Below are 12,725 nucleotides of genomic sequence, written 5' to 3'. Positions count from 1 at the left end.
TATTGGGCGTTGGATTCAACTACTCCAATTTCATGCATATCAAATAAAACAAGAGAGGAGTACTTCAAAATAAAGAAGAGCTTATGCTTTTTTACAACATTTGATCAAGTCAAAATACTTTAAAGTAAAGAAGAGCTTATGCTCTTTTAAAACATTTGATCATATCAAATTACAACAAAAAAATAATCTACATATTCCCATGGTTCAAACAAATTAGAGAGACGGCCTTTCACATAGCTCAATCATCGTAAGCTTAGGTTCATAATCACCCTTTTTTTAATTAATTAACGCTTTAACTAATTAAACTTGAATGCAACATTTTCATTTAGCTTTTTTTATCCATAGAATAGATTTAAATGGAGCTAAATGAAATGAAAATCCAATTCTCATTTAAAGAGACAAAACTATTTTGTTCTCAACTAATTTGGGCCAAATGTAATAACCTCAACCTGTGGGCTAAATTGCAAAATACAAACTTTTGAAGTCACTTTGTAAAAACACAAAAGTCCACTACTTCATGTAATTACAACTAGAACCCAAAAAATTTCAACAAATACAAAAACTTCATTAAATGAGCAAAACAATTTGTCCTTTAGTGATTTTGGGCCTTTGCGTAAAGACGTAAATTTTCGGGTCAAAGTGCAAATACATAAAAGTATCATAACTTCATGTAATTGCATAAAAGCCCCAGTAGTACCCCCATCTTAGGGGTGGCCAGTCATGGTGAGTAGTGATGGTGTGTGTGAGTTGATTTGTGTATTTGAAAGGTGATTGAAAGTTGTAAGTGATTGGTATGGTGTGAATAGTAAAAAGGTATGGGTATTGTTTGAAAAATCATACCATCCATCACTAACAAAACAAATAAACAACCAAATACCCTTTTTGAATCATAACAACAAACTTTTTGTTCTTGGTATGAACAACAAGAACAAAGCAAGAACATTGAAGAACATCCATGGAAACCTATAAGAGCTCCATGAATGTTTTCACTCAATAAAACTCAAATTTTCACTACTCAAAAGAAGGTTCACATCCTAGGGTACTTAGGGGTTCCTAATGTCACTTTAAAACACTTTTAACAAGACAAACCATAACCCAAAAATCCATCCCTTGGATTTGGCCGAATTTCTCCATAAACATGGCACCAAATTTTAGCTCCAAAATTCATGCTTAAATGAACTACATCGACAACTTTTAAGATGGAAAATTTCCTAACAAAATTTACATTCAAAGAAGCAAGAATAAAGCTTGTAACAATTACAACTTTCAAATCATAAACTATAAAAAATACAAAACCCAAAACAATTCACCAACTACTAGACCTAGGCTCTGATACCACTTGAAGGAAAAATTTATCAAAACAAGTTCATTTGAGCAACATCTATGCAAACAATTAACAATTAAAGGCAGAATCATGCTTGTATGCACTCAAAAACAAAACTTTACCCATGAAATTCAAGGCCTAGTTGTTGTGGTGAACCAAGACTCAACTCAAATCTTAAAGAAAAGAGTTGAGAAACTTTTATACCTTTGAAGCACCTCTTTGCTTAGCAAAGGATACTCACCCATGTGAAGGCCTTCTTTCCTTAGTCTCCTTGCTCCTTCGTTCCATGGAAGTGGATGGAGGAACTTTGCTTTTTGGCTCCATGACTTCTTGGATATGGATTAAGGAATGGATTTTCCAATTCTCCAAGTTCCCAAGAAAGGGAACCTCTAAGTTTCCACACCAAGGAGAGCATTGAGGAAGTGATGAGTGACCTAGGAAGAAATGGATGCTAGTCCATTCTTCCTAGGGTGGCCGGCCTCCTAAGAGAAGAGAGAGACCTTTTGTGTTCTTCTCTTTTCTCTCTAGAAAACCCTTACGAGGGAATGGGTTATAATTTCCTTTCTATAGCCACTTACATTGAGTGGCATAATTGAAATTAAAACCAATTCTCCCTCGCACTCTCTATGGCTGGCCATGTGGGTTCATTGGGCTTTCATGCCCTTTGTGTTTTCAAGTTGTCATACAACTTGAGTTATTGGACTTGACATTGGAAGCCCATTGGTCCTTGAGGCCCAAAACTAACCCGAGGTCTAAAATGAACTTATTCGTTTGATTAATTAACATATTAATTAATCCTAGCCATAAATAATTAAAGCATTTAATTATCTTTACTCATCTCCGTTGTTTCTTCAATCTCTACCTTACACGGTGTATGATCCATTAGGTTCATTTTAGCAAGGCAGTGGGTGATTAGAACTCTTCAAATCAATTGTGAATTGAAACTTACTTCTCAATTCTCCCTTTAGGGCTTCCACAAACCATGAGTGACACCTAGCAATATGTCATGGCTACCCAAGCTAATCAGAAGAGGTGGAGAATCTATTCAGTTTGGGATTACAATGCAATACGATCTTTCTCTAATACAATACTCTTGACCACATTGTTTAATTTGATAGTTTATTCATGTTTACTATCCAATGTAATTCTCTTATTTATATGATTACCTTCAATGTGATTTGGAATGAATTCCTAAATCTCATTCATACTCTGGCCAGAATAATCATATCATAGAGTATTCTCCCTTAAACGGTTTGAAGGTTAGAGATCCCTTCTTGTGCATTCACTTGCCTCCATGGCTAAGTGGTTTAACCCTAACTATGCCATGGACACCCTTTGATAGAGTGACTTTGACATAGTCAAAGGTCGATGACCTAACCATAAGACAAATACTATGATCCCTCGGTCAAATGATTACTTTGCATTATCCCAACCATGAGTTTTCATATGATATGAGTATGAGAACTTCTGTTGATCATGTTCAGTGGACTCATTCTTTATTAAGCACCTACATGCTTGTCTTGGTGTTAGTCACACCAATGACTCGAGAATAGTCACTCTCTCTAAGAGAAGACATATCACGTACTAATCTTAACGGACTGTCAATGCCCAATTGGCAATCGTATGATCAGGAACGTTTAGGATATATATACGAAAGAGAATGGTCTCATGAATATAACTTCTTTAGATCACATTCTCCCAATTTCATATTCCTTGGACTTATCGTTTAAGCATATAACATTTATATGAGACGGCTTTAAACAATAGTCTTTGCCTTATATATTAAACTAGATTAGTTTAACATGTGAAATGTCTGTAAAGTATCATCATATGATTGGCTTTAGGGCACATTTCCAACATGTTGGGCAAAAGCAATCCTCATTTGCTAACCAAGTTGGTAATCCAAACCATAAAGAATTTTCAAGTAAAGATTTTTCTTCCACACTCAATGGCAAGAAAAATAGTTGGATGTTGGATAGTGGTGCTATGGACCACATCGTTTGCAGCCTTAATTTCCTTACTTATTCAAGACTTGTTGAAAATCACACTGTTGAGTTGCCAAATTGTTCATTTGCTCTAGTCACTCACATTGGATGAGTTGTTTTCTCTCCTAATCTCATTCTCGATAATGTTTTGTGTGTACCACTTTTTCGATTGAACTTGATATCCATTAGCAAGTTAGCCTGTGATTCTTTTATATCACAATATTTCTAATCCAATTTTGTGTCATACAGGACCTACGCTTAGGGAACATGATTATGATAGGAATTGAACGGGAGGGGCTTTACTACCTTGATCCACCAAGGAAAGGAACACGCAACAACGTTCAAATCCTAAATTCTAGTCTTTGGCATCAACGCCTTAGGCATCCCTCAAATAAAGTCTCCATGTTATTTCCCTTTTCCAAAAACAAATCTTGTGATTCAAGCAAGTGTTTAATTTGTCAACTAGCTAAATAAACAAGATTACCCTTTTCTTTGAGTTACATATCTAGTGCATCATATTTTGATTTAATACATGTTGATATTTGGGGTGGCTATCAAGTTGCTTTTCTCTCAGGTGCTAAATATTTTCTCACCATCATAGATGATCACACTAGGAGCACATGGGTTTACTTGATGAGGCATAAATCGGATACCAGAGAACTCCTTGTCAAATTCATTTACATGGTAGGAAATCAATTTAATGCTAAAGTCAAATTAGTGCGAAAACGACCACGGGCCTAAGTTCAAACACGAAACATTTTTGCTCTTAAAGGGATCATTCATCAATCAAGTTGTGTCAACTAACCACAACAAAATAGTGTTGCTGAACGCAAATATTGGCAACTCCTCAATGTGGCTCGAGCTCTACTATTTCAAGCTGGACTTTCTAAACCTTTTTGGGGGGATGCAATACTCACTTCTGCATACCTTATCAAAATAGAACACCAACAACACTCCTTCAAGGTAAAACGCCGTATGAAAAATTGTTTCAAAATGAACCCAATTATTTTCACTTAAAAGTCTTTGGCTGTTTGTGTTTTGCATCAACTCATGCACAAAAACCTTCAAAATTTGATCTCCGTGCACGTCGTTGTATTTTTATTGGCTATCCTTATGGTCAGAAAGGATATCGTTTGTTTGATACCACTCTCAAGAAGGCTTTTGTCTTGCATGATGTTGTTTTCTTTGAAGAATAATTTCCCTTTCACAACACACAAGTTTCCGCTGCACCATTTTCCCATTTAAACTCTAACTCCTCACCTCTACCGTTTGAAATTGACTATTCTCTTGACTATACAGTTTCAGTTCCTACACCACTAGATAATTCCCCTCCAGTTGACCTCCACGACATCACTCCACCAGATACACCTACCCCACACATACCACCAACCACGTCTCTCTATCCACCAATGCAACCCATTGAAAACTCATCCCCATCATTGCCCACCTTGTCGTCCTCACACCTCCTCCACTTAGACGTGGAACAAGACCCACCAAACCATCAATGTTTTTGTAGGACTTTCATGTCGAGATAGCTCTCCCATCAAGACCTGCTTCCACATCTTCAATGAACATAATATGATGTTCCAGTCATCAAATACTTCTCATTCTCTTTCCTAATATCTATCATATGATCATCTTTCCCATAACCATAAAGTCTACACAACCAACCTCACCTTATCAAAGAACCCACAAGTTTTTCACAGGCTGTTCAAGATCCCAAATGGCGTGTTGCCATGCAAATGAAATTGCAATGCTTCAAGCCAATCACACTTGGACTCTTATGCCCTTGGCGTCAAACAAACGTCCCATGGGATGTAAATGGGTTTACAAGGTCAAGTTAAAAACTAATGGGACAATCGAACGATACAAACCTTCATTGGTCGCGAAAGGCTACAGTCAAATAGAAGGTGTTGATTACAGGGAAACATTTGCACCAATGGCCAAATTGACAACTGTCCACGTTTTACTTATTATGGCTGCACTGCAAGGTTGGCATTTGCATCAACTAGATGTGAACAATGCGTTCTTACATGGTGATCTCTCTGAGGATGTCTATATGTCTTTGCCTCCTGGATTTGAATAAAAGGGGGAGACTCGAGTGTACAAGTTGAACAAGTCCTTGTATGGGCTAAAAAAGGCTTCATGATAGTGGTTTCTCAAGGCTACCAGATTGCACCAATCGTGGTCAGATTACTCACTGTTCGTCCGTAGTCACCAAGGTTGTTTTGTAACCTTACTTGTATATGTTGATGATGTGATACTGGCAGGCAACAATTTACATGACATTGAAGAGATTAAGTAGTTTCTTTCCAAGTGTTTTAAACTAAAAGACTTGGGTCAACTCAAGTATTTCTTTGGAATAGAGGTTGCAAGATCAAAGCATGGAATCACTTTGTGTCGACGAAAATATACACTGGACATTTTGGATGACGCTGGGTTTTTAGGTGCAAAACCTTCATGTTTTCCCATGGAGCAAAACTTCTCTCACGCAGACAAATGAGCAACTACTAAGTGATCTATTTCTATATAGACGACATGTAGGCCTTAATCTACTTGACCATCAAATGACCTGATTTGACATATGCAGTTGATGTGTTGAGTCAATTCATGGATAAGCCTAGGCATCCACACCTTAAAGCAGCATATAAACTTCTCAAATATATCAAGCAAGCACCTGATCAAGTAATTCTTCTACCTTTTATAGCTTCTTTGCAGTTACAGGCATTTTATGATGTTGATTGGGCTAGATGCAAAGACACCAGAAGATCAATAATTGGTTATTGCATTTCACTTGTTCAAGCACTAATTTCTTAGAGAACAAAGAAACAAACCACTGTATCTCGCTCCAGTGCATAAGCTAAATATCATTCCATGGCCATTACTTGTTGTGAGATTACATGGCTAAAAAATATCTTGCAAGACTTGAAAGTAAATCATGTGCAACCTGTTACGTTATATTGTGACAATCAGGCTGTTATGCACATAGCTTCGAATCCAGTATTTTATGAAAGAACAAAGCACATAGAGATAGATTGTCATCTGGTATGAGAGAAGATTAAAGGAGGGATGATACGAACGGCTTACATATGAACAACAAGTTAGCCAACCGATTTGTTTACCAAAACATTGAGCTCAGCACAGTTTGAAACACTACTCGGCAAGTTGGGTGTCATTTGTAAGACATATTCTAAATTCACAACAACAAGACATTAGGATCATGAATAAATCAAATCAATATAAAATAGAGATTGACTAATTATATTAAACTTATCTGTAGAATACGGAACACAAGGTTATGAAGATGAAGTCATTGATCCTTGCAACAAAGTAGAAGTAGTCTTCTACTTCCAATACCTCTCAATGAACTCTACTATTGAAATAGGCTTGTAGTTTTCGTGAGTTTCAGTTGGTATGGAAGCAGGGACTATTCTTAGGTTATATAGCTAGGGTTTCAACCAATTCCTCCCTATTATCGGAAAGGATATCAACCCAAATCATATCTAATCAATTAGAGTCCCATCATGACTCTTATTCCTTGTATTTACTTAATAAAGGTCCATAATTGATTGCATTTAATTTGGACTCCAATATGTTTATTTCCTTAAGGAAACGAGAGTCCTAGAGATTTCATTAACTTGATTGCCAAGTCAATTATTCCCTCATTTATTCTCGGCATAATTCATTGTCATTCACAAAATGGTTTTACATTCTCCCACTTGAATGTCAATGAGAATACCTCAACGAGATAAATATATATGGTGATCACTTGACTCCACTAAAGTATGCAATCATACCTTTCAAGTAATTTGTCACTTTGAGACTAAGTGCAGAACCAAAGAAAACAAGGGCCAAGGAACACATTGGACAATTCCTTGCACTCCATGATTACATGCACACTTAACTCAAAGCACTATGTTACTAACAAAGTCATGATATCAAGTGCTAATAGTCAAAAAGTAGTTCACAAAAGAACTCAACAACGTTGGTAACAAAATCCAACTTTTCTGTCAATTTAGAATATAATAAGAGAGCAAGTAAAATATGACATACTATTTACAAAATCAGGACCTCTTATTAAAACTTATGAACAAAATTTAAATAAAATTTACGCTTAAAGTATCAGCCACTAACACTTCAAATTTTTAACACAAAACGTAATCTCTTACTCCCACTGATTAACAGAGATAAAATTATATATAGATAAATTATTATTACTCCCACTGATTAAGAGAGTAAAACAAAACTTTGTAAATGTCTACAAAAGGAAACAGATGCCTTTCAAATACTCCCATTAGCAAAACATTAGTCATGGGATCTAAAACATAAAATTTGTGAGCTCAACATCTTTATTCTAGATATCTGTAGGGAAGTGACTCTTGTGACTGAAAAACTATACAAAATCATTTGGTCAGTTTTGTTCATCTAATATTTGATAGAAATAGAAAACTTTAACTAAATGTGTTCTTATCGCATCAAAAGCATATAATTCCAGAATCATCTTTGGACATAAACGAATTATATTAGGTTTGCATAGCTAAAACATAAAATACAAGGGTAAATGTATATAACTTCAGCACTTTTGAGCAAATGAAGTATATACAATCTTGTCAATTCCATGCTTCACTATACATTGATTTATGGTTGTACTGAATAAGAAAACACTTTTGAGCAGATTAATTATTCATCAATAACATATAAATCACAAGTCCAATTTCTTGAACAACATACAAGAATTAATAAGCAAAACACTTTTGAGCAGAATATACTTATTAACCCTTCTTGAATTTCCTACAAGATTAGTTGCATATATAACAAATAAAATATAAACAAGCATGATAATATACGTTTTATCTACCAAAACTATGACCATTAAAAGCATACAAAATTGATGGGTGTGAAGCCCATAATACATTATTTCTTCCTCTTTGGCAAACACTCAAAATTGCAAGATTAAACACTAGAGAAAGTGGTTTTCATATAACAAAATATAGGCTAGTTGAATCAATAAAGATTGTACACAATCCATTATATAATATAACATGGCAAATTTTTACAAAGTTTGGAGTTCGAAAAATCTATCAAAATTGTAATCAAATAGGACATGTTGCAAGTATGCAAAACTCCATTAGTATTTCCCAAGCTCTACCAAAATTTCAAATTTAATCATAATTTAAATAAAACCAATTTACAGTCTTTAATATGCTCAAAACATGAAATTTTCTTAAACAAATTTATTGAGTCACAAAATAGTTGGTTTGGACATAATAAACCAATCTATATGTATCAAAATTAGGCTTATATAAGGAACAATATCTCGACATCATTAATCGATAAAAGTGACAAGTGATTAGATAAACCAATGGCTACAAAATTTATCTTAGTGTATGAGAGAAGACACATACATGTTAAACATTAGGTCATAAATTAAAATGAAACCTAATAAGAGAATCCAAACTCAAAATTTATGTTTTAATTTTAAAACAAAGTTGATTAAAGTAAACACATAGATATCTCAACAACATCAAATTTTCAACAATAATTTTAATCCAATTTAGAACTCACAGAAAATTAAGGCAAAAGATTGGCAAATTTACCTACGCATTCTCGATTCATCATGGAAGTAGTCGAGTTGTGGAGGATCGAACCAACTCCAAATTGCATGATTGTTACACCTTTGGGCAGAAACTAATCATGCAAAGAAAATACCTGCATAGCTAGCCAAAACATAAAATACACAAAATACATATAGCTTCAACAGCTTTGGCCAGATGAAAATATGTTAGAAGTACTTTATGATTTGCTATAATACTAATTTATAATTGGCGAGTGATTTCCTGAAATTCCCATTGGGACAAAAGTATTCACCATATAAAGTAGAATTCTGATTTTTCAAAATAATCCTTTAGAACAATATTAAATAACCGTTTTGTTGGATATTCAATGATTCTCAAAAGATTCAATCAGACACAAAAGTATGTCGTTGTTGGCATTGAACAATAGAGTTCTCGAAAGAGGAAACATGGTTATTCAGTTATTCGATAGGGACCAAAATGATCAATTAATTAGTAAACTGATGCCACTTTCCAATTTTCTCTCAAAAGACAATTATCATCATAATCATAATTGATGACCAAACCAAACATTGGTTTAAGCAAAACAAACCAATATATCTTTAAATCAAAATTTAATCAGTGTTGTCTATAAAATTCATTAGTATTGAGAATTTGCTTAAAATAAGGACATATTGGAACCATAAACTTGTATAACAATTGGTACCAATGGATATGCACAAATCAGTGAAACAATATCACATAACAAAACTAGTTTTGAAGTACCAAAATTCAGCAGTACTACTTTAGTTTGCAACCAAACTGAAACCGTTTGAAACTGAACCTAACCAAAACCAAATTGTTAGGTTCCATGTCGGTTTTAGCTTCGAAGCCGACCGACCAAAACCGTGCCCACCCCCAGTACAATGAGAGTCGAAGTTTTGTAGAATGAGAGATAACCACCACGTTAACTTCTCCTTTTCATCACACGTCTACTTACAACAGTTGGGATTATATTCCATCTATATTTGAACTTTCCGCTCCTGATTTCCCCAACCCCAGCAGCTTGGGATGGATTGAGGTCCAAAGTCAGTCAAAGAATCCTTATCCATGGTGCCACAAACCGCCCATTTGATATTTGATGATGTTGTCATTCGTCGGTTACCAATCAGGTGTGGTTAATTTATAAGAACACGAAGGTGTGGTTGATTTATAAGAGTATTTTCCTGATTGATTACGATGGTTTTGTTAATTGTTTGTCTATGTCTTTCTAGAGTGGTTATGGGGACCTGTCAATTGTTTTATTCTTTGATAGTGTAAAATAAAACTATTTGTAATCGAAACATGATATATCGTATAACAAAATGGGACAACTGTTGCAAATGCATAAAATATATGCAAATGGGATAGATGAATGTACTCACTCCCTTCTAATCATGTTAGCACTTACTTAAGGCAACCAATCTTGCACATCCTATACCATGCTTATACCACTTGGCTCCAAATACCTTTTCTGAGTTAACTCCCGTTCCCTTAAACCCATTTTGTAATTAAATTCTTATTTTTCACTTTATTATATGGGCACTTCCCGACGCCCAATACAAGCCCTTCCTCCAATGTCTGACATATACAAGATTTCATTATTTTGTATTCAAGGCATTCTCTAGGGGCCTTGAATACCTTCACAACTCAAACTCTTTACACAACTCAACTCTTTTTCTTTCATTTGCAATGCATATGTACATGTTAGGGTCACATAGATATCAATAATCACATTTTCTCTAACAAGCCTACAAACTTCAACATAAATCAAACTGATTAGTAACCAAAATAATATTAGACTACTAATAATGAAGCATTGATAGCTAACAACAATATAAATGAGAAAATGTGACTTACCATTTTCTTCCATTTCACTATTTTCTTTATTTTCTCTCTCTTCACCGGTTTACCACTCAGGTCGTGCTTATGTCGAGAACCATAAAAGGTGACGTCTTCTTCGTTGTGGTGGGAGCGGAAGGTGCACATGGATTGGTTCTCTTGGACAGTGAGAGCCTTGATGGTGGTTTTGTCGAAGAAGTCTTAGGATGTCATCATTGTCTTCCATGGCTGCCATTAGTGGGTGTGACTGGCCAAAGCCAGCGTAGCTGCTGCTGCTTGGCGGTGGCGTTCGAACACCGGTGCGGAGATGGAGAAAGACGGTTGTGTGCCTTGATCAATTTGGTGTGATGTTATGGTTGCCTCCTAATTAAAAATCCAGTAGTCTAGGAATAATAGTTTACGTAACTGAATTTGATTTGGGGTTCAAGTGAGGGAGGAAATATAGATTCATGATGACTATCGGGATTTCATTTCTTTGGTTTTAGGTTTTCTGAGGAGATTTCCGTTGTTGGTTGAAGACGCTTTTTATGGTAATGATCTCAAAATATAGGTACATAAATATGAGATTTAAGTGGTTCGTCAATTCGGCTACATCTGCTAGGATTGTGTTTGTATTTGTAGTTCACTATAAATGAGATTTACAAAGTACAAAATAAAGTAGCTTGAAAGCCATTACATAATCTACACAAGTTGGATGATGAAGGAGTCATATGGGAAGAGGATTTCTTTTCGCTGGCGGTGTGTTCTTCCCCAGACCCTTCTCCTTCATTTATAGAGAATGTAATCATATCTCTTGTTGCTACTTGGCTATTTATGTCCCCATTAACATCTGAAACTCATTTGTTATCATCTAATTGGAACATTTGGAAGCTTGATAGAGTAAGAGAATATTGTCCAAATGATTGATATCCTTATAGCTTGATGAGTAAGCACTCCTAATAGCCCCAAGATGTTGCCACCTGCAAGATACCAACGTATACATGCTAGACTTCTACCTCTTCATCCTAGTTATTAGTTATTAATAACTACCAACTTGCCACCTCACCTTATGTAGATTTCCACCTCGTATTTTAGAGTGATGAATAATACCAACTCTTTACTTTCCTAATGATTGTCAAAACCCCACTCTGCCTATGCGAGAAAAAACAAGCCAAACTCATATAATCGCATCTTAATCTTAGCTCTCCAATGCAAGCTTATAAAAAAAAAATAAATAAATAAAAAATCTCTAATTACATATGAACATGAAATAATACTTGCTAGTTTTTGAAATAATTTTGTAACAAAAATGAACTAACTAGTTTACATAGTGTAATATCGAAACCCAAAGAAAATTAATAAAGATGATTACCCCCCCTCTCTCTCTCTCTCTCTGTCTCACACACACACACACACCCACCCACACACACACACACACACACACCCACCCACACACACACACACACACACACACACACACACACACATATATATATATATATATTAACATACGGGTATTACAGATGGTAGATGCTCCTCATATTGATAGTAGATGCCTTGAGAGGAGCTATTTTCTCAATTTTCTATTTTGTTGATGAATACCTTCGCCTTTACTTGCAAAATGTGTAAATTTTTGTACTGATTTAACTGTGCCTATTGGTGGTGCTTGGTTATTCATTGTGCAAGGGATTAAAAGTGATGTATCTACGGTGTTAAGGCCTCTTAATTTAGATGGTGTTATTAAATCAAAAGCAAGGTGATTAATTCAAGATTGATAAATTTGGCGTTGAGATATCAATTGCTTATTTACGACTTGATTATATGTAGGTTGGGCCATCATAACTTCTAAGGGGATGCAATATCTACTTCTAGATATCCTCTAGCATTCTCTCGGCTTAGAATAAGAATTCTATCCTAAAAATGTTTCTCGCCCAAGGTATAAAATATACCCATCTAGGGTTGATCTATGGTAACACAACCTAAACACTTCAATTCTTTTGCCCA

This window comes from Pyrus communis, chromosome 1 (assembly GCF_963583255.1).
Source record: "Pyrus communis chromosome 1, drPyrComm1.1, whole genome shotgun sequence".
NCBI classification, from domain to species: Eukaryota; Viridiplantae; Streptophyta; class Magnoliopsida; order Rosales; family Rosaceae; genus Pyrus; species Pyrus communis.
This window is presented reverse-complemented; position numbering follows the sequence as displayed.